The 26,296-nt window shown below is 38.4% G+C and overlaps 1 protein-coding gene and 1 long non-coding RNA gene across 11 annotated transcripts in view; one reads left to right on the forward strand and one right to left on the reverse strand.

The window, feature by feature from the left end:
• Window positions 1–26,296, reverse strand: part of LOC100686256 — a 115,137-nt gene that overhangs the window by 82,038 nt on the left and 6,803 nt on the right. For 4 of the 8 annotated variants that reach the window (XR_005377057.1, XR_005377062.1, XR_005377064.1 and 1 more), the window contains exon 3: window positions 7,384–7,470. The exons of the other annotated variants lie outside the window; for them this stretch is intronic. This is a non-coding gene — a long non-coding RNA (uncharacterized LOC100686256). The remainder of the gene's footprint in view (window positions 1–7,383; window positions 7,471–26,296) is intronic. 8 annotated transcript variants of the gene reach the window in all.
• SLC35G2 (solute carrier family 35 member G2) overlaps window positions 1–26,296 on the forward strand; it is a 41,418-nt gene that overhangs the window by 13,459 nt on the left and 1,663 nt on the right. The window lies entirely within an intron of this gene.

A 26,296-nucleotide genomic window follows, 5' to 3' on the forward strand; every position in this document is an offset into this window, starting at 1 on the left:
GAGTATCATGTCATCTGCAAAGAGTGAGATTTTCTTCAGTTTCCTTGCTAGTTATAGGTCTTCTCAGGTTTTGTTTCTTTCTCTTTTAGTTTTGGCAGTTTATAGGAATACATTCATTTCTTCCAGATTGCCTAATTTATTGGCATAATAGTTGTTCATAATATGTGCTCATAATTGTATTTCTTCAGTGTTGGTTGTAATATCTACTTTTTAATTCATGATTTTATATGCCCCAGCTCTCTTTTGATGTCCATTAGTATGATACATGGTTCTCCAACTCCTCATGTTCAATCTGGAGGTGTCTTTGGGTCTAAAATAAGTCTATTACAGACAGCATATCAATGGGTCTTGGTTTTTTATCCAGTCTGATACCCTGTGTCTTTTGATTGGGGTATTTAGCCCATTTACATTCAGAGTAACTACTGAAAGATAAGAATTTAGTGCCACTGTATTACGTGTAAAATCACTGTTTCTGTAGAATGTCTTTGTTCCTTTATGGTTTATGCTACTTCTGGGTTCTCTCTTTGCTTAAAGGATCCCCTTTAATGTTTCTTGCAGGGCTGGCTTAGTGATCACATATTCTTTTAGTTTCTATTTGTCTTGTAAGCTTTTGATCTCTCCTATTTTGAATGACAGCCTTGCTGGATAAAGTATTCTTGGCTGCATTTTTTTTCTCATTTAGAACCCTAAATATATCATGCCAGCCCTTTCTGGCCTTCCAGGTCTCTGTGGATAGGTCTACTGCCAGTCTAATGTTTCTACCCTTGTAGGTTATGGACCTCTTGTCCTGAGCTGTTTTCAGGATTTTCTTTTTGTCTCTGAGATTTGCAAGTTTCACTATTATATGTCGAGGTGTTAATCTTTTTTTTTTTAATTTTGAGGAAAGTTCTTTGTGCCTCCTGGACTTAAATGCCTGTTTCTTTCCCCAGTTTAGGGACGTTCTCAGCTATGATTTCTCCAATATACCTTCTGCCCCTTCTCTCTCTTTTCTCTTTTTCTGCGATCCCAATTATTCTAATATTGTTTTGCTTTATGGTATAACTTAATCTCTTGAATTCTCCCCTCTTGATCCAGTGGTTATTTATCTTTTTCTCAGCTTCTTGATTTTCCATAATTCTGTCTTCTATATCACTAACTCTCTCTTCTGCCTCATTTATCCTAGCAATTAGAGACGCCATTTTTTTTAATTTCATCTCATTAAAACCTTTTTTTTTATTTCAACTTGATTAGATTTTAGTTCTTTTATTTCTCCAGAAAGGGATTCTCTAGTGTCTTCTATGCTTTTCTCAAGCTTAGCTAGTTTCTTAATAATTAATATTCTGAACTCTAGTTCTGACATCTTACTTACATCCATAATGATTGGGTCTCTGGTAGTCCGTGCTGCCTCTTGTTCTTTTTTGAGGTGAGTTTTTCCATCTTGTCATTCTTGCAGAAAGTGGCCACTTTTCTATTTGTTGAGTTGTTTCAATTCTTTTTTTAGATCTCCATTGAGTTTGCAGGTGTTCAGAATGATTTGATAGCTATCTAGCTGAATTCCTGGGGCCAGACAAAACTTAAGGTCTCCTATTTCTCTGCCATTTTGGCTCCTTCTCTGCCATCTTGGCTCCTCCTTCATCTATATCTATTTCTATACCTAGTCATGTATTCATATTAAAACCCATGAGCTTACTGTAATATCTTCAACTTCACTCTATTACCATAGAGTTCCTTCTAGTCTTACTCTTTTTCTATTTGTAATTTCCTTTCTGATGATGAGAAATTTGGAACCCATTATCCTTAATACTTAATTATTGGTTCATTCTCTCTTTATTTATTTTTAAATATATTTATTTATTCATGAGAGACACACACAGAGGGAGGCAGAGACATAGGCAGAGGGAGAAGCAGGCTCCATGCAGGGAGCCCAATGTGGGTCTCCAGGATTAGACCCTGGGCTGAAGGTGGTGCTAAACCACTGAGCCACCCGAGCTGTCCTCATTCTCCCTTTATATACACCTTGGCCATTGGGCCACCTCTGTGGCCTCAATTCCTCCTCAGACTCAGTCCTGCTGGTCCCACCTCCTCCCAGCCTTAAGTCACACAGCTAGAAAGTGGTAGAACTGGAAAAAAACCTTGCCATGCTGCTAATGATTTGACAGAGGGAGGGCCCTTTATTGGGTCTTCAAGCCAAGGGGATCTATTTCTGAAAATGCTTCTGTTTAGATGTGTAAGGAAAAGGGGTCCTTGAGAAACCTGGGTGGCTCAGCGGTTGAGCATCTGCCTTTGGCCCAGAGTGTGATCCTGGAGTCCTGGGATCAAGTCCCATGTCAGGCTTCCTGCGTGGAGCCTGCTCCTCCTTCTGCCTTTGTCTCTACCTCTCTCTCTCTGTCTCTCATGAATAAATAAAATCTTAAAAAAAAAAAAAAAAAAAAAGGAAAAGGGGTCCTTGGGCTAATGAGATGAAAATTTAGCCAGGCAGAGTGGCAATCCTCAGGGATGTCCCATCTGTGAGAAATGTGGAGATTGAAGAGTAGAGGCAGCCAAATGCTGTCACCCGCCAAGAACCACAATGAAGGAATTCTCCAAAATCAGTGTGGTTTAGGGTTTAGTCTCCCACCTTCTCCAGTGCTACTAATATCCCACTGTATTTTATTACTATGTCTAGAGTACATTCCATTAATATAGAAACTTATCACTGTGCTGGATTTCTCCAGAGGGAAATACTGCTTTTATTAGCAGCTTCTTAAATTGAAATTTTAGGAGACGGATAATAGTGTCTGTTGTTTTGGTGCTGACTTCATTTCCTGGTCTAGAAGATCAGAAATCTGTTTGTGTTTTAGAACAGCATGAGGTCCATCTGTTCAGGTCACATTTTCCCACATTAACACAAAGATTTATGGAGTGGTAAACTTATGTAAGAAAAACCATTGGTAGTTATATTATTTGCTGCCATTTGGAATTGACATTTTTTTGTTAGCCATGGAAATATAATAAACACACATGTACATAATGAATTGATTCTTTCAAACACTATGTATGATAAGATTCCTCCTTAGTTTTTTTTTTTTTTCTCCTTAGTTTATATAATATTTCACCTCTGTTTTGGTTTGTATTCTAGACATCATCCATTCAAATTCTCTCCATGATACTGTTTATCCACAGATTTTCTTCCAGCAGAAGGTACAGACAGACATATTAAGAGCTATATTTGGCTTCTGGTGACTATTCTGGTCTGACTGAAATACAGTGTAATGATTTTTTCCCTCTCTGATGAAAATAGCTTGATTTCCCCCCACCACACACTCATGTATGTGAGGTAAACACATAGGTAGAAAATGAAACAAAAAGTAGTAAGTAGAAAGTACCGAAAAACTGAAATGCTACTATCCACAGTATAAATTGTTTTATATTTACAAAATCATACTATGAATACTCTTTTATTCCTTTCTTTTACTTAGCAATATGGCATTAAATTTTTTTTGACATTAAATTTTTTTATGTCATCATGTATACATACGGCTTTTTGGCTGACCGCATAATATTACATTGATGTTTTCATTTTACCAGTCCTCCATTAAAGGATAATCAGGCTATTTTCAATATTTTTATCGTATAAAGAAAGCCATGATGAATATCCTTGCATGCTATCTTTATGTACTTTATTAGTGATCTCTTGGGATATATTCCTGGAAGTGGCATTGCTGGGTCAGAGTTCACACATTTAACATTTTGATACATGTTGCTGGTAAAAGTAACTCTTAATGCAATGGATTTATATATACTATGTTTATCCTTCATATACAGTGTCCCTGCCAGTGATGGGACTCTTTTCAACTTTATAGTAGCCTTATGTTTGTGTGTATATATTCTCTAATAAACATTTAAGGGCATGCTTTTAATAAATCTAGGTATGCAACTTAACCAAGCAGGTGTTCTCAAATTTCACTCAAAACATGATTTATGTTTTGGTTTGAAACAAGATGACATTTGGTTCATTTCTTAATTGTTTTTCTTATTTGAGTTTAATGAATTATAGTATATAGTATATGTGACTGAGTTGTAATTTCATTGATTGACGTCTATAGTGTGAAGAATCAGTTATGATTAAATGAAACCAAATTTATAAAATTTTGATCTAATTTATTTGGCATTTCCATAAGTCTTAGTCTCAAGAGGGATTTTAGGTTTGGCTTTCTTGTGGATAAATAGCAGCAAGAACAGGGTAAATGTGAGCAGGTGGTATATGTAATATTTGAGGGATTTGAGATTAGACTCTATTGATCCTTGGTGTTCCTTTTGTTTTTTTTTTTTTTCAGGGACTGGGGGACTGGGGCAAGTCTTGGGAGGGTTGGTGTGCTTCTTTGAACTTACCTGGGCTGTTTGATCCTTTCTTATGAGAATTAGGTAAGAGATAAGCAACCAATCATACTTTAACAAGCATATCAGAATAGCCCTATAATCTGTTTTTTTTTTTTTTTTTTAAGATTTTATTTATTCATTCATTCATGAAAGACACAGAAAGAGAGAGAGGCAGAGACAGGCAGAGGGAGAAGCAGGCTCCACGCAGGGAGCCCAATGTAGGACTCGATCCTGAGTCTCCAGAATCACACCCTGGGCTAAAGGCAGGTGCTAAACCGCTGAGCCACCCAGGGATTCCTAATCTGTTTTATATTTAATTAGCATCTAACCTAGTTGGTGGCTTAATCATTTATGTACATACAAAAAAGATCATGGAAATTGAAAAGGATCATTTTATTCCTGCTCCTCCCCCTTCTAACAATGGCTCCCTGCCACTCTTAACAGATTCACTCAGCATAGTTGATTTTAAAGGTGCTGATTCACTGCCGACTGATTCTGCCTTTTTTTTTTTTTTTAAGACGGTAGAAAGTAAGTGGTAGATGATAAATATGTGTTCACGGAGACTGTCATACTTTATGCAAATTGATAGGTCCACTGCCTCAGAGATTAGAAAAGCTCTTTCCAGGAAAGGGAAGTGTAGATTATAAATGGTGAAAGACTCTTACATTCCAGCAAGTTCTTAGCTGCCAGCCGACATATTCATCACAGTGTGCCAGAATAGATTTTAAAACGGTACAACATAAATTGCTCTGCTCCAAATCAGGCATCATTGCCTTCTCACAAGCCAAATCAACCTGCTTGTTTGAAAACTGCCAAATAAGGCTTTCTTTCAACCTCAGTTAACTTTTTCCTTTCCTGGTATCTATGGTTCATTAGAGTCTACTAAAGTTATAAACAGCAACTAAGTATAGAGAAGCCGGGCTTCTCCCCTTGATTTTACCTACACGGCAACAGGCACAGTTGCTTTCAGGCTGATAGCAGGAGAAATGTTCACCCTAGCTCTAACCAAATTGATTACTCCTTTCTCTATTCTCCTTTTCTACTCCTTTCCCCTTTCTACTTTTTGTTTTTATTTAGTTCTTTCCTTTTTCCCATTCTTTGTTCCTCCCAGAGCTAGCTGTTGATTCCTAGCAGCTCTCACAAAGCTGATAACCCCCGATACTTCACTAACTTTCTGCCCTAGAACTGTTGGCTGAGTCTCCAGCTCAGACTTCGGCAAAGCCTCCTGTTTGGTGCATTTCGTCCATTTCTCCTTCCTACCTCTCTTCCCACCCCACACCCATCCCAACAAATCTGTCTTCTTACCTCACTTCATCTCCATGTCTCTTAGCTATAATTTTCTCCTCTTCTATAACCCAGACTGGCAAGCCCAGCAAAATCTTCAAGTCTCTCTTTTATTCTCTTGTATCTCATCTTAGCCCAACTCTTTCTGGCTCCTTTGCTTCTCCCAGACTGGCTACTCTGGAATCCAGTATTCACTGGCTTTCCTAGTTCAACTAAGCAGACTTCATCCCTAACCCAGCCTGCTATACCCCAGGCTGCAGCCTGGCTCAGCCCTATCAGAGCAGCCTTGACATATACCCTCTTGGGCAGCTTCTGCTTTTCAGTTCAGAATAAGGATTCTTTCTCACCGAAGTTTTCCTCTTTTAAGCTTAAGTTAGCTAACATGCCGAAGAGCTTATCATTCAGCCTATGTAGCCCAAATCTCTTCTAGCCTGGAATGGGTAAGCTGCCATGCAGTTCTGGTGCTCTTGTGCATTTATTAGCATTACAGGGAATGACTCTTACAGAGGATGTTACCTCATTGACCTGTCATCAGCAAAGTACAGTGATGATGGTAGATTTGGACTTATTCTTTCACATTCCTCCCTTGATTTTTCTAAGCAAGTAGATGAATTTGTGAGATGGTTAGCAAGGTTGGGAGGTGCAGTCCATAGCCACAGAAATAAAAGCTAGCTGTTTCTACAGTGATACAGAATTGACCCCTATCTAAGGCTGGACTATCAGGGTCAGAGCACCAATACCAGATTCCAGAGTACAACAAACTTGCCATTCCTCAGTCTCTCAGAGTAAATTATTTTTCCTCAAGAACAAGATGCCTATGGGTAGAGTGAAAGACATCATATCCTACTAATTTTTGAGCTGAGGTGTTTCTTACTGGTCAATAATGTGAAACGAAAAGGGTAGAACTCATCCCCAGCACCCACCTAAATAACATTTTTAGGGTAAATACCTGAGTTTCTACCTGCAATCATGTCTACAAATCACAAGAGGAAAACTCAAGTTTATAGCCAATTTAAAAGTCTATTCTAAAATTATAACATGGTTGCTGGCAGAGATGGGGGTAGGGATGGGCTAAATGTGGGATGGATATTAAGGAGGGCAGTTACTGTGATGAGCACTGGGCATTACATATAAATGATGAATCACTAAATTCTACTCCTGAAACTAATATTACATTATATGTTAAGTAATTATTTAGTTTTACATAAAGATTTGTAACATTATAAAAAATAAAATTGTATCTTTTGACTCCAAAAAATCTAAAACATGGAAGGTAATCACTTCTACCTTATAAATGAAAAGTACTAAGTAATTAAGCAATCATATTTAACACAGAGTTTAATAAAATATCATAGTATTTCTGAATAAATATTCAGATGATGACTTTAGGTGTTTTTAAATAAATGGAGATACTACCCTTATTTCATAAAGCTATGTCTAATATATTGTTTATTGCTTTTTTTTAAATATTTATTTATTCATGAGGGACACAGCGAGAGAGAATGGCAGAGACATAGGCAGAGGGGGAAGCAGGCTCCTTTCAGGGAGCCGGATGTGGGACTTGATACCGGATCCTGGGATCATGCCCTGAGCCGAAGGCAGATGCTCAACCACTAAGGCACCCAGGCATCCTCTCATTTTATTGCTCTTAAGAGAATTCAAAGTATGGCTTATTCTAGCCACCAAAACATTTTGAGAATGGAAAAAATGGTAACACCAATATTTTTTTGGTCTTTTATATTCTAAATACTCAATGCCAACCTTTCAGTAAATACTCTTACTCCATTCATTCAGTCTGATTTTATTGCCACTTCCTTATTTCTTCCTTGCTGGATGGTTCAGGATCAGCTTCAAATGACAAGGAGATATGAAAAATGAGGTTCATGAGCTTTTCTATTTTTAGATTAAAAATTCTTCAATAATATAACACAAATGAAAGTTCTCTAAACCCAAGAACTTTGCAGAGATGTTGATTCCTTTTCCAGGTGAATCCTTACTGGGTTGTTTTGTTCTGACAATTCTGGGCCAGCATGGGGCCAACATAGACTACAGGGGCAGCCCACACCAGGATGGATTCCTAAGAGATCTGGAACCAGTGTCCCCAGCACAGAGAGTCAGAATTGCAGCTGAGTGATAAAGATAACAGTCTAAGAACCATCTCAAAAGTGAAATCAGGACAGAAATAGGAGAATGGACACCAGAACCTGTGAGAACTAACAAGATGGGACAAATTTCGAGGAACAGTTGTAGATTGCAGTTCAGGACTGAGGTTTTTTTGCTTTTTTTTTTGTACTATCACTATTTATTAAATGTGTTTTATGTGCCAAGAACATAAATATAAATGAGAACTCTCTTGCCTTCATGGAACTCACAGGCCACAAAGGAGATTCTGACTTTGGCATCTTCCCTTTAGATGGTGCCTGGACTTGAAGGAGTGAACATGGCAGGTTAAAGGAGTCACCTTGGGCTGTGCACAAACCGGAAAACTTGGGATGTTTGACAAGACTTGCCCAGCATGAATGTATGAGGAGGTGGAGTCATACAGTGGCAGCTTCCCACTTCTCTGTGGTTCTTGGTCTTCTCAGAAACAGCACTTTAAAAATAGGTCTGAGTGAATTTTACTACTTGCCCCTTGTCCTGGAATTTGCTAGCTGGGCTTAGATAAAGATTTGAGTAGAAGTGTTTGGGAGAGTAGACAGAATGTGCAAGGGAGTTATAAGAAAACAAACTGCCTTGATAATTGCATTTCCAAAGAACTATTTAAGAAATCACATAAATTAAAAGGTCCCCAGTAGAAAATGGCTTGAAGGAATGATTCAGATTCCATTCTAATTAGCAACCTTAGGTCCTTATGTACCACAATTGATATGTATTTCTTCAATAAGAGCTCAAAGTGTTGTCTACTCATCTTTAAAGAAATCTTAAGATATTATTACCCTAGACTGCCAACCAATTCTGGTTGATTCTTTAAAAAAAATCTACTCTAGCTTTCTTGATAAATTGTAGGCTATTTTCCCCAAACAACAACTACACGAGGAACAAAATATAGGCAAACTGTCTGCTATGAATTACTGTTATATACTGTCCTATCCCATCAAGAAAAGAATTAATAGCAATTCAAGGGATTATCTTCAGTTTTTGATTCATTACACCAGCATTGTGTGAATACTTTTCCATAAATTTCAAAACAATAATTCTTTATTAGCATCTGTATTAAAATAATATTGTGAAAAGCAGGAAAGTTTTCTTGAATGATGGGATTCAATTTTAAACATTACATAGTACACTAATGTAGTTATATCAGACAAGGCTTAATTATAGATACCAAAAAATCATTCTACGTCTTTGAATCAGAAAGAGATATAATACAAGAAATCAGAAGTTTCTAAAATCATTAGAAGGGCTGGAGGAACAGATTTCAAGTTGGGCTTCCAGGCATACGTCCTTGAATGCATGATTTTTTTATGCTTTAAAAAATTCCTAATCTAGCAATTCATAAGCTGTATATAATAATTTTCTTGCTATAGAAACAGCAGAGAGGGGACACCTGGGTGGCTCAGTGGTTGAGTGTCTGCCTTCGGCTCAGGGCATGATCCCAGGTCTGGGGATCTAGTCCCACATCGGGCTCCCTGCGAGGAGCCTGCTTCTCCCTCTATGTCTCTGACTCTCTCTGTGTATCTCTCATGAATAAATAAATAAAATATTAAAAAAAAACAGCAGAGAGGAAAACAAGTCTACGCTAATGTCAAAGTCTCCATGGTATTTGACCAATAGGAAGCAAGCAAGCTAGTATTTACTGAGCACCTGCTACGTACTTTTGATCTATATTTTCATTAAGTCCTTATTAATAACCTCTTAAGTTGGTGATATCAGCTGATCTTGCAGATGGAGAAAGTAATGTTTAGAAAGCCTAGGTAATGTATGCACAGGTAGAAGATGATGGAGGCAAAATTCAAATTCAGATCTGCTGCCTCCAGAATTGGTTAAATTTATTGCCCAATATTGGTTATTAATCCAAAATCCTATTTGACGACATCCAACCAAAGTTCTGATTCAATATCTAATAACTATATCTAGCAGGGCAGTTAGCTCAGTTAGCTCAGCCATTAAGAGATGTTTTATAATTCAGTTTTTTTCTAGATGATTCATGAGCATGTGGTTCTTAAAAGCAGACATTTCAAGTGGTATTTCAGAGGGCAAGCAAGCCCGCAAGTAGTTTCTATCTTAGGCCAAAATAACCTTGTCCATGTCACTTGACCTAGAACTTTGTAGTCTTATCCAACATTTTTCTAGATCTTAAGAAGAGCAAAAATTATTTTCTAGGAAAATTCATGGTTTTACATGCAGGTATTTTGTCCATTTTTGTACTATGTGGGTCTTCTAAGAAATTTGATCTTTAGACATTCACAGAATGAGGGTGTATGAGTTTTCTTTTTGCTGCTATAACAAATTACCACAAACTTGATGGTTTAAAACAAGAGGAATATTATATTACAGTTTTGTAAGTCAGATGTCCACCACAGATATCATATGGTGTTGGCAGGGTATATTTGTTTCTGCAAGCTCTAGGGAAGATCTATTTCCTTGCCTTTCGAGGCTGTCCATATTCCTGGGTTTATGATCCCCTTCTGTTTTCAATACTAGCAACAGCAGGCTGAGTCCTCACATTGCATCACTCTGACCTTGCTTCTGTTGTCACATCTCTGACTTCTGTCTCTGTCTTCCACTTTTAATCACTTATGATTACATTAGGCCCAATCAGATAATCCAGGAAAGTCTCCCTATTTTAAGGTCAGTTGATTAGAAGCTTAATTACATTTGCAACCTTAATTCCCCTTTGTCCTATAAGGTAATGTATTGACAACTTCCCGGAATTAGGATGTGGATATTTTGGTAGGAGTGTCGGGGGGTGGGGGGCATTATTCTGCCTACCATAGATGGTTACTTTGCAGTATAGTATAGAAGAAAGGGCTTAGGAAGGCAGATCTGGATCTGCATTTTGTCTATGCCATTAACTGGTTATGTCACTCACTAACTGGCAAGTTACCCAAACTCTCAGAACGTATTTCCTCATTTTACAATGTAAAATGGAGATTATAATACCTACTTCACACAGAGTTGTTTTATACCTTTAAGTGAGAAAACAAAATTCTTAGTACATGCCTGGCACAGAGATGGAGCTAAATAAAATAGCTATCATTATAATTAGAGAATCTAGAGCTATATTCAGAGACAAACAATCCAAAAGAGTATGTCCCAGATGCACAGAAGCATCTGTGCCTGATATTTCCTGTGGACTCATTTTTTCTTTAACTCTAATTGAGTGGTTGCTTCAGATCCTTTCAAAACTAAACAGTGTATTGATCCTAATACAAAATATGAATGAAGACACACTTGATTTTACTCTTAGTCTCCGCTTTCTTTCCATAGATGATGTTCTGAATGAAGAACAAAGAAACAAACATGAATAGTTTTGATTTATCTATTTGTTTTGTTTTGTTTTACAATTTTTCCCTGGCCACCAAAACCCATTTCTTCATTTATATTCAGTGGGAAAAGTTCAAGATTTTAAATTTGTTCATCTTCACATATGTGGCTTTTCCCATGGTGGTTATGGATCTATCTCTGCACAAAGGATCAATGACAGCTGGTCATCCCATTTGCCTTTTAGCTCTCAGAAAGCTAATGAGTGACTTATTGTGTTCAAAGCCATTAAAAATGATGTCATAGAATATTTAGTGACATGGAAAAATATTTACAATGTATTGATAAATAGAACAGGGAAGTTAGAAATGGATATGGTGTTTGATGACATTTTTGGCAAAAACTATTCACAAATAGGAAAAGACTTGGAAGTATCAGTAGTTATCTCTGGGTGGTAGGATTATGAATGGTTTTTACTTTACTTCTTTGCTTTTCCACATTTCTGAATTTTCTATAATAAAATTATGTTGTTTTTGTACTAGGAATAAACAAAAATATTATTTTTTTAATGTAGTGATCTGATGGTGGTAAATAGCTCCTGAGTCAGAAGCTTGTTCTGAGCAGGCCCAGGGAAGCTTGATGAGGGACTGCTGTGACTTTGTGGTGGTGGGATTCACCTGACTTGGCTAAGCTGTGAGGTGTGTATTGGGAAGCAGGGACATAGCAACTAAGTTCAGTCTGGAAATGCTGAGAGACATGTATCTCCAATACCTTTCCTGTTTGATTGACAATGGTTTAATTAAGAAAAGGGGATACACATTACTTAAGGAATACCTCCAGTTATACCTGAGAAATTCAATATTAAAAGAAATATGGGAGACCTATCAGCAGAAATAGAGCCAGAGGTAGAGATGCTAAATATACAAATTATCTTAATAGCCAACCTGTACACTATAATGTTTTATTATTCCCGAAATATTATTAAGGAATTAAACTTTTTTAGTGGAAAAGTTTCCTTACTTGAGTTCCTTGAGCCCTTTAAGTTCCTTTATATAAATAGTCCAATTCAACAAATACTTACTAAACACCTATCTCATGCCAAGCACTGCAATAGGTGCTGAAAATATAAAAATTAATAATACCTAGTTTTATTTTTTTTAAGATTTTATTTATTTATTCAAACACACACACAGAGAGAGAGAGAGGCAGAGACATAGTCAGAGGGAGAAGCAGGCTCCCCACGGGGAGCCCGATGTAGGACTTGATCTTAGGACCTCAAGATCATGACTGAGCTGAAGGCAGACACTCAACCACTGAGCCACCCAGGCATCCCAGTAATACCTAATTTACAACCTGTGGGGTTAAAACTCTCACAGGTCCAGTGGAAGAGAAAGATAAAAACATAGTTGTAGCTCAAAGCAAATTCTATGATTGAAGGTATAATCAAAGAATGAGGGTGGGCATCTAAATTAGATGGAGGTAAGAGGAAGGCCTTGGGAAATTTTCCAGAGAAGGTGATATTTAATTTGAGCCTTGAAGAATGAGAAGGAATTTACGAGGTGAAAAGCAGAAAAGAGTATCCCACAAAGAAGGAATAGCATATGTAAAAACCCAGAGGCATGAAACAGCATGACATTTTGAAGGAGTTTCTTATAGTTTGAAATAGCCAGAATTTTTGTGCATGTGGAAGACATGCAGAGGATGAGGCTGTGGTAATTAATTTTATGTGTCAGCTTGTCTGGTCAAAGACAATTTTACATGTTTCTGCGAAGGGGTCTTTGGAGGAGATTTATGTTTAAATTCCTGGAATTGAGAAATTGGAAAGATTGCTTTCCACAGTGTGGGTGGGTCTCATCCAATCAGTTGAAGGCCTTAATAGAAAAGAGTACTATCTGCTGAGAAGAAGGGAATTCAGACTATTTGAACTTGAACTGCAAACAATCTTCCCCGGGGTTTTCAGCCTGCTGGCCTACCCTGAAGATATTGGTCTTGTCAGGCACCAAAATCACGTGAATTAATTTCTTTAAAAAAAACTCTATATATGTATACCTCACTTATTGCACATTGCTTTAGTATGCTTCACAGATAGTGTTTTTTGTTTTTTATAAATTGAGGTTTGCAGCAACCCTGTGTCTATTGGTGTCATTTTCCATACAATATTTGCTCACTTCATGTCTGTGTCACATTTTGGTGATTTTCACAATATCTCATTTTCATTATGGATATATTTGTTATGGTGATCTGCGATCAGTGATCTTTGATGTTACTATTGCAACTGTCTCGGGGTTCTATAAACTGTGTCCACATAAGATGGCAAATGTAATCAGTAAATGTCGTTTGGCTTCTGACTGCTCCATTTACTAGTTGTTCCCCCCATCTTTTTCTCCTCAGGCCTCCCTATTCCCCGAGATACAACATTAAAATTAGGTTAACTAATGACCCTACAATGGCCTGTAAGTGTTCATGTGAAAGGAAGAGTCACATGTCTTTTACTTAAAGGCTGTGAGTGATTAAGCTTAATGAGGAAGGGATGTTGAAAGCCAAAGTAGACTGTAAGCTAGGCCCCCTGTGCCAAAAAGTTAGCAGAGTGGAGAATGTAGAGGAAAAGTTCTTGAAGGAAATTAAAAGAGCTACTCCAATGAACACACAATGATAACAAGGCAAGACAGCCTTATTGAAGGAGAAAAAAAGAGGGAGGACTAGGTCATTCTGGGCAAATAGAATAATGTGAAAAAACCCTAGCATGTATTGAGCAGTTGATAGGTGCCAGATACTAAGTGTTTTGTGTGTACTAACAGATTTATTTATTTACTTACTTACTTATTTGAGGGAGAGAGAGAGAGAGAAAGAGAGAGCGAGCGCGTGCATGTGAGCAGGAGCAGGGGCAGATGGAGAGAGGAGAGGCAAAGAATCTCAAGCAGACTCTGTCCTGAGTGCAAAGCCTGATGCAGGGCTTGATCCTATGACTCTAGATCATGACCCAAGCTGAAACCAAGAGTCAGACACCCAACCGACTGAGCCACCCAGGCTCTCCCATATTAACTGATTTAATATTCTCATTCTACCCTACCAGGTAATAATATCATTATTGCAATTTTCAGAAGAGGAAATAAGTGAAGAAGTTACATAAGCTGCCCAAGGTCACATATTTATTAAGTTCTGTAGCTAAGATTCAAATCCAGGCAGTCTGGCTTCAGTATCCATTTTATTTTGTTTTAAATGTCCAACCCTATGCTTCTCTCTCTTCTTTAGTCATGCAGCAGTGCATGGATTCATTAAATCGTGAAGCCAGAAAGGCCCTTATATAATCCATCAGGTGGTTCTTGTACATGAAAATTACACATTAGGATTACTAGAGAGGTTTTACTTATTTTAGAGATTTTATTTATTTATTCACGAGAGACACACAGAGAGAGAGGCAGAGACATAGACAGAGGGAAAAAGCAGACTCCCTGCAGGGAGCTCAATGTGGGACTCGATCCCTGGACCTGGGATCACACCCTGAGCTAAAGACAGATGCTCAACCACTGAGCCACCCAGGCATCCCTACTAGGGAGGTTTTAAAAAATGCTAGTGCTTGGGGTGCTTTTTCTAAAACTTAAGATTTGTGGTAAAATATGCATAACACAAAAATTACCATATTTGCCTTGTTTAAGTGTATAATTCAATGTCATTAATTACATTCACAGTGTTGTATGACATCACTATGATTTCCATTTTCCTTACCCCAAACAGAAATAATTCCCCATTTCCCCTCCTCCCAGCACCTGGTAACTTCTAATCTATTTCCTCTTTTTATGAACTTGCCTATTCTAAATACTCACTTAAGTGGATTATACAATAGCTATCTTTTTGTGTCTGGCTTAATTAGCATACTTTCTTTAAGATATGTTCGGATTACAGTATATATTAGAACTTCATTCCTTTTTATGGCTGAATAATATTTGTATGAATGTACTACATTTTCTTTATTCATTCATCTCTTGGGGCACATTAGTTGTCCTCCCCTACTCCCAATCCTTGCCCACCAAACATGCTGGAGGAACCACTACTTTTTTTTTTTTTTTTTTTTTTTTTAAGAGACGGGGTGGATGGGCACACGCGGGCAGCAGGGGGAGATAAAGAGACAAGGAGAGGGGCAGAGGGAGAGAGAGAATCCCAAGCAGGCTCTGTACCCAGTATAGAGCACAATGCAGGGCTCATCTCACAACCCTGAGATCATGACTTGAGCCTGAACTGAAATCAAGAGTTGGATGCTTAACTGACTGAGCCACCCAGGCACCCCAGGAGCCACTACTTTTTAAAACCTAGTATTGTCACACACAAAGAGAGTAAAATGACAAGAAGAGGCAGAAGCTGAGTATCAAGTGGCACAGGGAAAAGGCCCAGAGGAGTGAAAATATGTACAATTAGCTTGGATGACAGGAAGCCAGGTTTTAGGGTGAGATTCTCAGTGGCCGGAGTGGTCATGCGATTGAGATTTTTTTTAAAAAAAGATTTTAGGGATCCCTGGGTGGCGCAGCGGTTTAGCGCCTGCCTTTGGCCCAGGGCGCGAACCTGGAGATCCAGGATCGAATCCCACGTCGGGCTCCCGGTGCATGGAGCCTGCTTCTCCCTCTGCCTGTGTCTCTGCCTCTCTCTCTCTGTGACTATCATAAATAAATAAAAATTAAAAAAAAGGGATCCCTGGGTGGCGCAGCGGTTTGGCGCCTGCCTTTGGCCCAGGGCGCGATCCTGGAGACCCGGGATCGAGTCCCACGTCAGGCTCCCGGTGCATGGAGCCTGCTTCTCCCTCTGCCTGTGTCTCTGCCTCATTCTCTCTCTCTGTGTGTGTGACTATCACAAATAAAAAAAAAAAAAAAAAAAAAAATTTAAAAAAAAAAAAATTAAAAAAAAAAAGATTTTATTTATTCATATGAGAGAGAGAGAGAGAGAGAGAGCGCGCGAAGCAGAGAGAGAAGCAGGCTCCATGCAGGAAGCCCGATGTGGGACTCGATCCTGGGATTCCAGGATCATGCCCTGGGCCGAAGGCAGGCACTCAACCGCTGAGCCACCCAGGTGTCTCGAGATTTTTCTCCTCCTTTCCATACAGATATTTTGTCATCATCACCCCTATTATCTGTCAGAGAACTTATGATTTCAGGAAAGTGAAAATAGTCTTGTCTATTCTGAGGGCAGAATGTGATTCTGGGAGTGATGATGCTTCATTTAAGGCAACAAAATAAGTATTTTTCATGAGATCATTTACATGAATTAAGTGGTAGCTACTCCTGGGCTAGAATGTCAGACAGGGCTCCTGTGGGGGATAGGAGTAAAGTTAAGAAGCTAAGGTAGGGAAAGAGGGAGGGGATTGTGAAGAGGAAAAGAGAGAAAAGTAAGGAGGAGAGACTCATTTTGGGTGCTGTGTGACAAAGTTCTAGACAACCCCCTGGGACAAATTCAACAATAGAACCTACTGACCTGGGATCCCTGGGTGGCACAGCGGTTTGGCGCCTGCCTTTGGCCCAGGGCGCGATCCTGGAGACCCGGGATCGAATCCCACGTCGGGCTCCCTGCATGGAGCCTGCCTCTCTCTCTGTGACTATCATAAATAAATAATAAATAAAAATGAAAAAAAAAAAAAAAAAAAAAGAACCTACTGACCTGGCTCTACATCTCCTACCTGGTGCCCTTCACATAGAATGTGTTCAGTAATGTCTACCAAATTAGTTTCCTCGAGTACCTTCTTTTACCTCCTTTTATCTTTTGATTTAAAGTGAGGGAGGCCATTAGTTTTCTCCAAATTTTTAATGCTCCACCCCTCCCCAATGCTCCCCTACTGCTAAACTTCCTAAGGTTTCACTTCCTCTCAAAGCTGGGTTGAGCCATGTTTAGTGCTTAGCACATTATCTGTGAGATGTAAATATCAATATGTCTGGCTATTGGGGATCCCTGGTGGCTCAGCGGATTGGCGCCTGCCTTCGGCCCAGGGCGTGATCCTGGAGACCCGGGATCGAGTCCTGCATCAGGCTCCCTGCATAGAGCCTGCTTCTCCCTCTGCCTGTGTCTCTGCCTTTCTCTGTGTGTCTTTCATGAATAAATAAATAAAATCTTAAAAAAATATATGTCTGGCTATTGAAACTTCCATCTTCCCTTCTGTTTTCACTGAATTTTAGAGCCATTCATTTTGCCTTTCTTTATTCTATTTGATTTCCCATTCTTGCTTTTTTATCCTATTTGATTGTTTCTGTTAGACTGCTGAAAATATTGTCATGATGTCTGGCTAAATCAAGGTCTTCTTTGTCTTCCTAGTCTCTCTCTGATAGCTTATTGCAAAGATGCTTTAATCTAAATGTTACAAAAGGGGACATAATTATTTGCCTTATTATTTTTTTTCCTAAGAGAGATGTGGTGGACTGTTGTTTGTCAAGCAATAATCTGATGCAGTATGAGTGGTATTTTTATTGAAAGTTCTACCGTTACATGTGGTATATATGTCCTAAGTAATACATCTGACTTAGAATGATTCTGTCTAGAATTTGCCTTGAAATTTAATTTTATATTTTTATAGAGGTAATATTCAATTGGCTTACCATAGGAGACTACTAGGCTGCATGTCTCTTCTTTTATTATTTATTCTTCTGTTGAATTTGCCTATGAGGAGTTCCTATATAATCTGAGTATTTGATTGAACTTTTGTACCATTAACGTTACTTATAGCCCCTACTTTACATCTTCATAAACTGTTCAGATTCATGATTTGATTATTAACTTGGTTCATTTTGATTATTTACCACCCACATGCAACATTCTGATTATCTCACCTTCTAAGAAAGACAAACATTCAACTCCTCATGATAAATTCTTCACTTCCTAAGTATGCCTGATTTAAGAAAGGGCATGTCCTTTACTTTCTACTCTGTTTTTTTCTCCCTTATTATAAATGTTCTCGTCTTTCAAGCTCTATTAGTTTACTTAAGAATTTTCTGGTTTGAGAGGTGGGAGCTCAGAAGCACGTTCTTTTTCCCCTAGAGCAGTGTACCTTTATGCAAAGATACAGGCTCAAAGAGTATTTTTTTTTTTTAATCAAAGAGTATTGAAGTACAAGCAAACTTAAATACTTCCTCTATCTTCCTGATCTTTAATTGTTGCAGTGGGGAAGAAATAAGAATCCCTACTCAAAGAGGAGTGTTAAGGGGTATGTCAGCCAGGGTTCAGCCTAAGGATGGGTAGAATCATGCAGATAGTCTTTTTTTTTTTTTAAATTGGAGTTCTATTTGCCAACCTATAGCATATCACCCAGTGCTCATCCCATCAAGTGCTCGTCACCCAGTCACCCCATCACCCCGCCCACCTCCCCTTCCACTACACCTTGTTCATGTCCCAGAGTAGGAGTCTCTCCTGTTCTGTCACCCTCATTGATATTTCCCACTCATTTTCTCTCCTTTCCCTTTTGTTCCCTTTCACTATTTTTTATATTCCCCAAATGAATGAAACCATATAATGTTTGTCCTTCTCTGATTGACTTACTTCACTCAGCATAATACCCTCCGGTTCCATCCATGTTGAAGCAAATGGTGGGTTATTCATCATTTCTAATGACAGAGTAATATTCCATTGTATACATAGACCACATTTTCTTTATCCTTTTATCTTTCGATGGGCACCGAGGCTCCTTCCACAGTTTGGCTATTGTGGACATTGCTGCTATAAACATTGGGGTACAGGTGTCCCGGCGTTTCACTGCATCTGTATCTTTGGGATAAATCCCCAGTAGTGCAATTGCTGGGTTGTAGGGTAGCTCTATTGTTAGCTCTTTGAGGAACCTCCACACGGTTTTCCAGAGTGCATGCTGATAGTCTTTGGGGCCTCAGAATATGGGCCCCTTTTCATCAACTTGGAGGGAAGAGTGGCTTCTCTCAACAGGTCTCAGGAGGTGTATTATTTAATAGCACAGAACCTGTGCAGTCCTGATGTCTCATGATATCCTGGAAAGGTGGTTGTTGTGTCCTCCCTTTTAGGTGATCAATTAGGTATAATCTTTCCATTTTTACTCAGGGACAACACTGTCCAAGCAAATTGGGGTATTAAGGTATCTTAGGGCTAGACTGCTCAGGTATAATGTAGTAACCTATCAGTGCTTTATAAATATTTATTTAAAAGCCAATTTTATTCATAGGTTTTAAGTATCACATTAGTACTTACAGTTATAATCAAGTTGTAGTAGCTAGATTTTTAGCTAAGACATTAAAAAAAAAAAGATTTTATTTATTTACTTGAGAGAGACAGGCAGAGAGCACCAGCAGGGGGGCAGGACAGAGGGAAAGGGACCAGCTGACTCCTTAATAAGTGGGGAGCCTGACACCGGCCTCAATCCCAGGACCCTGAGATCATGACCTAAGCTGAAGTCAGAAGCCTAACAGCCTGAGCCACCCAGCTGCCCCTATAGCTAGGACTTGTTACCATTACAGGGATCATTCTGGTAACTAAAGAACTCCCACTGTCAAGTAACATTTGCTTTAGGTACCATAAAGGAATTGTCCCAAGAATTCCTACCTAGACAGTAGGGATGTCAGTGTTAATTTTCATAACCGTAGGAGAGAGCTGACTGTGGGCCTTATGATGGAGAATGTAACTTAAGAAACATTGCCTCTTTTGGATAAAAATATTGGTTTCAGGCTTGCCACACTGAATTATCCCCATTGTTCAAGCAGACATCAAATTGTGTATCCTTTTAATCCATTTGTGTTGAGCATTTCAGGTTGATACATTTGTAGCCAGGCAGGCTGGTCCTCTGGTCCTATTGTTTCATATTCTCTCTACTTAGCTGAGTTGTTCTACACAACTGAAACATACACCTCTGCCTTGGAGGGCACTTTCTCACATAAATCTTTGTCAGAGGAGCTTGGAGTGATGAGATTAGTTCAGACCCTTTGTCTCTGGGAGGAAGGAGTAGAGTTGGCACATGGTCAGAACGAATAACTTTGAACAGGTGGTAGAAAGTTGTGATCACTGAACTGCAGTGTCTTACATGGGAGATATCAAAATAGTAGAAGTGTGAAATCATTAAAAAGACATTGAGTTTGAAGAGGGTTGAATCAAAAGATCCCAATAATTACCCTCTAAAACTCTATATCTTAAAATAAATATAATTATTACTCTAGTTGGCAGAGCCAGAATCCAAAACCAACATTCCTGACTTCTAAATTTCTTTTTTTGTTGTTGTTAAATATTTTATTTATTTACTCTTGAGAGAGACAGAGAGAGAGAGAGGCAGAGGGAGAAGCAGGCTCCCTGTGGGAAGCCTGATGTGGGACTCAATCCGAGGACCCCAGGATCACGATCTGAGCCAGAGGCAGATGTTCAACCACTGAGCCACCCAGGCACCCCTGACTTCTAAATTTCTTATCTCTAGAAAATATTTTTTCTTCTCCTCTTTACTTGATAAATTGTTACATATGCATAAAGTTAATTCAGGTATTCTTTTCACTGGGAAACTTGCTAAGACTGCCTCATATTTGGGTTAGGTGTTTTTTGTAAGTGCTCCAGCAGCTCCTTGAACTTCATGTAGCTTGCATTATTAACTTCCTAAAATATTACATTTGACTTTACTTGTTTCTTCCATAGTCTGTGAGCTCTATGAGAGCAGAGACCACTCCTGTTTTATCTTCATATTTATAGAGCCTAGCATGGTACTGGGCTTATGATACCTCATAATTCTTTGAAATGAATACATGTTGACTTAAATGTGCAAAAATGTAGGAACTAGTCAGGATTTCAGGTTCTGTTTAATAAGTTGTATTCATGAAACCTGAAATTAAATGAAAACTAGAGAGACTGGAGAAGATTTTTATGTATCTCTTTAGTATAACATGGTTTTGGGATCAGTGGGACACAATATAATATTAATAGTGTTGAGAAATACCTGGAATATGTCTATCATAGACTAATCCATTGACAGAAAAAAACAAAAATTACACAGTGCAAAAAATAATTTAAAGTATGCAGTTGGAGGGGCACCTGGGTGGCTTAGTGGTTGAGTGTCTGCCTTCGGCTCAGCTCATGATCCTGGGGTCCTGGGATCAAGGCCCATATCAGGCTCCCCACAGGAACCCTGCTTCTCTCTCTATGTCTCTGCCTCTGTGTGTCTCTTATGAATAAATAAAATCTAAAAATAAAGTATGCAGTTGGACTAGGATTAAATACACTAATATATGCATAACAGGATGTAGAATAAAGCTTTGGAATTAGCATCCATGATCCTAAAATGGAGAGTAAAATGTTCCTCTCCCTCACCCTCCCTACTTTTTTATTAAGTAGGCTCTATGCTGATTGTGGAACCCAATGTGGTACTTGGACTCATAACCCTGAGATCAAGACCTGAGTAGAGATTAAGAGTTGAACACTTAGCCATTTGAGCCACCCAGATGCCCCAAAATGTTCCACTTTCAAAAGTCCATCAATTAAGGCCAGATACAAGAGGCTTTTAACTTTCACTGAGATCACTATTCCTTCCTATACTATACTGGGGAGGTCAGTGGGGTGTTCCAGTTATCTACTGCAGGTACCAAATCACTCCAAAGCTGAGTAGCTTAAAACAATAATCATTTTATTGTCTATCATAGTTTCTGTAGATCAGGAATTTGGAAAGGACTCAGCAGGGAGATTCTGACTCAGTGTCTCTTAACTTGAAGTCACATGAGTGGCTACAATTGGAACAGCAGGGGGCTGGAGCAGCTGGAGGGGGTATGCCCAGGCATTTTTTTTCTCTTAATGTAGTCTCAGGACCATTCCATATGGTTTCTATACATGGGCTAGTTTGAGCTTCCTCATACCTTGGACTCAGAGCAGTCAGACTGCTTATCTGTTGGCTCAGAGCTCCAAGCACAAGTATTGCAACTAGGAAGGCATAGCTACGTTACTTTTTATGACCCAGCCTCAGAAGTCACAATGTCACTTCTTCCATACTCTATTGGTTAAAACTGTTACAAAAGCCAACCTATTTTTAATGGTATGGGATATAGACTCCACCTCTCTATTTAATAATGTCAAATTCACATTTAAGAAAATCCCAAACACGTAGTATGGGAGATACTGGATTTGTGGTTCTCTTTGGAAAATACAATCTCTTCACAGGGGTCATGTTATCTGTTATGGGTCTTTGGTTTAAGAAAAATGTCAGGGCATCCCTGGGTGGCTCAGCGGTTTAGTGCCTGCATGGAGCCTGCTTCTCCCTCTGCCTGTGTCTCTGCCTCTCTCTCTCTCTCTCTCTCTCTCTCATCTGTGTCTATCATAAATAAATAAATAAATAAATAAATATTTTTTTAAAAAAAAGAATTTACCTTTAAAAAAAAAAAAGAAAAATGTCATACTTTTTCCTTATGGGAAAAGGGAGGGGCAAGTCCTCCCTTATAGCTGAGTGTGAAGGATACCAGATCATTATGTGCAATAATTGAGTGTGCCTTCTCATTCTCCATTTGGAAATTGTTTAGACAGCACATTTTAATTTGCCCTTTGCTTGCTTCAATAAAGAAAAATACAATTGGAGAGAAGGGGCAGTGGCAAATTGTTTGTACACTCACTGGAGTGATAAGGATATGTGAGTTTCCTGGGGCCAAGTGGATACTATTGGTGCCTGCCCAAGAGAGCTGTCTACCAGGCAAGAGGACCAAGCTGCAAAAATCTGTGGGCCATAAGCCCTAGGGCAGAAGGCACTCTTACATCAGTGATTTATGCATTGGGGAGGCCTTATAAAATTTACCCAAGATAGCCTACATTTGGATATGTACAACCTAGAGAGTATCAGTGATCTATCAGAGTTAACAGAGAAACAAAGACAATAATCAAGGAGTTAATTCCAGTGTTATCAGAGTCAGGGTTCAACCTAAGACCCAGAACCAGTAAGAGATTTATTACAAGAAATTGGCTAATATAATTGTGGGGGCTGAATAAATGAGTCTGAAGTCTTTAAGGCAGGCAGTTAGGAAGAGAAGATTCAAGAGCATGTTGGAACCCCATGACCACAGGCAGAAGCTTGTTGCCCACAGGTAGTAAGGAAAAGATCATGAGTAGGCTGGAACACCAAGGGCAACTTGTTTGGAATTTCCAATCCCAAGAAAAGCCCATGCCCTCTTTTAAAGGGCTCACTCAATCAGGTCAGGTCCATACAAAATAGAGTTCCTTTTGATTAACTTAAAGTCAACTGATTAGGGCCTTTTTTTTTTTTTTTTTAAGAGACAGAAAGGTTGCATGTGAATGGTGGTGGGGCAGGGGTGTGAGGCAGAGGTAACAGCAGAGTCTTATGCAGCCTCCAGCATAGAGCCAGATATGGGGCTTGATCTCAGGACTCTGAAATCATGAGTTGAGCCGAAAATGAGAGCTGGAGGCTTAACAAACTAAGCTACCCAGGTGCCTCTGATTAGGGACTTTTATCATATCTGCAAAATACCACCATAGCAACACCTGGATTAGTGTTTGATTAAATGACTAGGGAATGTCGTTCAGCTCAGCCAAGTTTATACATCAAAAAGCTATCACACAACAGCAGCCATTATAAAACGTGTCTGTTTCCTTTTCCTTTCTCCCTGTGCTAAAACACTGGAGGAGCTAGAGCCTAAAATAGGGAGATGAAGGAGGGATCCCAGAGGCAGATTGCATTGCCCTTGTGCAGATTCCAAAGGGAGGGAATGAGAGGAGTAAAATGGCAGACCACATCCTCTCTCTATCCATGTCCCTAGAGCTACAAATCTGGCCTGCGATAGGGAAGGGGAAAGCTTTGAATGGATAGAAGACAAAATTTTAACAATAGATAGCACATGAGAAGTTATGGGTTCTTTTTTTCTTTTTTAAGATTTTATTTTTTTGTTCATGAGAGACACAGAAAGAAGGCAGAGACATAGGGCAGAGGGAGAAGCAGAGGGAGCCCAATGGGAGACTGAGCCCAAGGCAGATGCTCAACTGCTGAGCCACCCAGGTGTCCTGAAAAGTTATGTATTCTAACAGAGATGTCAGCAAGACACTTGCTGACTAGCAGAAAGGAGATTTTAACATAGCAAATTTGGGTACAACCCCACTGAGTTGAGACAGCTAAATAATAAAATGATTAGATTATAAAATTAGGGGAACTACTGCAGATGTTAGACAAAGAAGAAAAAAAAAAAGGCTATAGAGTGGCCAGGGAAAGCTTCTTTCTCAAGGGCAAAATTTGGACTGGCCCTTCTTAAAAGATGAGCAATGTTTAGAAAGTTGGAGTAGAGAAAACTAGTGAGAATAAAGACTTGGAGAAATGACATGTACGTGTGGGGAGTGACGTCAGGGAGGGCACTGGACTGATCACAGCCAAATATTAAGGAGCCAAATATTGAAAGGGGCTAGATGTGAGGCAAAGTCTGGAGAGCCAGGCACGAGAGCTGACATTCAGTGAGGTTGCCAGGAGGAAATCACTATAAATTCTTAAATTGGGAAAGCTTAAGGGAAGTTTTTGTTTTGTTTTGAATCTTTTGAAAACAGATTAAATAATAATATAGATAATATATCTATCTATATATTCCTATATAGGAATAATATATTATATTATAAATAATATATTAATTATAATTATATTATAATATATAATCATATATAATTATGTATATATATGATTATATAATAATAATATTCATATATTGGAATAATATAGACAGACTTTATGGCAGAAGGATTGGGGCTAGTTAGGATGCTGTTGCAATATTCTATATAGGAATTCACAATAAGAAAGGAAAAATCTGAGAAATATCCCAAAGACAAGAACAGTAAGACTGATGACCAAATGAAAATGTGACAGCAGAAAAGACAATTCAGAGTATTCCTTGGTTTCTAGCTTGGGGAACTAGAGAAATGAAGGTATTGCAAACATAAATGAGGAGGTTAGGGAAGGCAAATCTATTTGGGAGACCAAGACTATTTAATCTGGGATTATTGAAGCTGAAGTCAAATTTGATACAAATTGGAAGAAAAGAGTATCAATTAGCTTCATAGTAATATTCAGGAAGGACTGCAAGTAGGAGGTCCAGGCTAGGAAAATGAAGAACTTGAGGCACAGGCAGTGTTTTTTTAAATGGCTTTTTCCAACTGAAGATGGTGTCATTTAGCAGAGAAAAGAGTAAAGAGGAATGAAACAGTTGGCTACCCAGCTGGTGTCAAAGAACAAAATAGGATTTGATTTGTAGACCATGGTTTAAGATCCTAGAACTGGTGAGTTTTTGGCAAGGATGGGGGTATGTCATAAGGAGGAAAAAATAAAAAATAAAAAGGTTTACTCTTTTTTTTTTTTTTTTAATGGGAGGAATCATTGGGAAGAAAGGAAATTGTTCTTAGAAAAAAAGAAAACACACAGGAAAGATAACTGAATGAACAAATACAAGTTTTGGAGACAGAATAACAGTGTAGAAGACACCTAGTGTTTTAAGAAAGGTCAAAGGTGAAAGGATGCTGGATTCTGTTAACATTTACTGAGGTTCTTTATATGTATCATCTCATTTAATCCATACAACAAAGCTTTTTTCTCACTTAACAAAATGTCATGGACATCTTTCTGTGTCAATAAAGATTTGCATCGTCATTTTTAATGGATATATATAGCATAGTATTCCATTGTATGGAATTATGGTAAGCTGCAATGAACCCTTCTATTCATACATTTTTTCTACACTTTTTTGTATGCTCTTTTTCTTAGCAGATGAACACCTTGTTTTAGTTTGCAATTTAATTTTTTCAATATCGTGATTCAAAAATAAAAATACAAAAATGTACATAGTACAAATGTTTTCTTCCATTCTTGTTCCCTATTCCACCCTTACTTTGTATCTTTCCATAATTCCTTTATGTTATATAAGCATATACAAATACATATTATTTTTTCCTTTTTTAAACACATAAGTGATCATATCTTTAGGATAAAATCTCAAGTGATATTGCTGAATTAAAGGGTAATTTTAGTTAAAATCTTAATTTTTCTAATTTTGGTCTATCTATATACCTGAACATGTATGGTTTGGTATTATTGTACGGAGAGTCCAGAATAAATATTTAAAAGACTATACTTTGTGCAATAAAGCTAATTGTGATATTATACAGACTTTGGACTTCTTCATTTAAAATTCATAATATAAACAAAGGAACACAGTGAAAAGGAAAGTTCTTATCTAAGTTATTTACTTTTCTGTGTTTTTCTTATTGGATGAGTAGAGAAACATAGGAATGAAAAGATGGAAAAATATGAGTTGTTGGTGGT

The sequence above is a fragment of the Canis lupus genome, chromosome 23 (assembly GCF_011100685.1).
Source record: "Canis lupus familiaris isolate Mischka breed German Shepherd chromosome 23, alternate assembly UU_Cfam_GSD_1.0, whole genome shotgun sequence".
NCBI classification, from domain to species: Eukaryota; Metazoa; Chordata; class Mammalia; order Carnivora; family Canidae; genus Canis; species Canis lupus.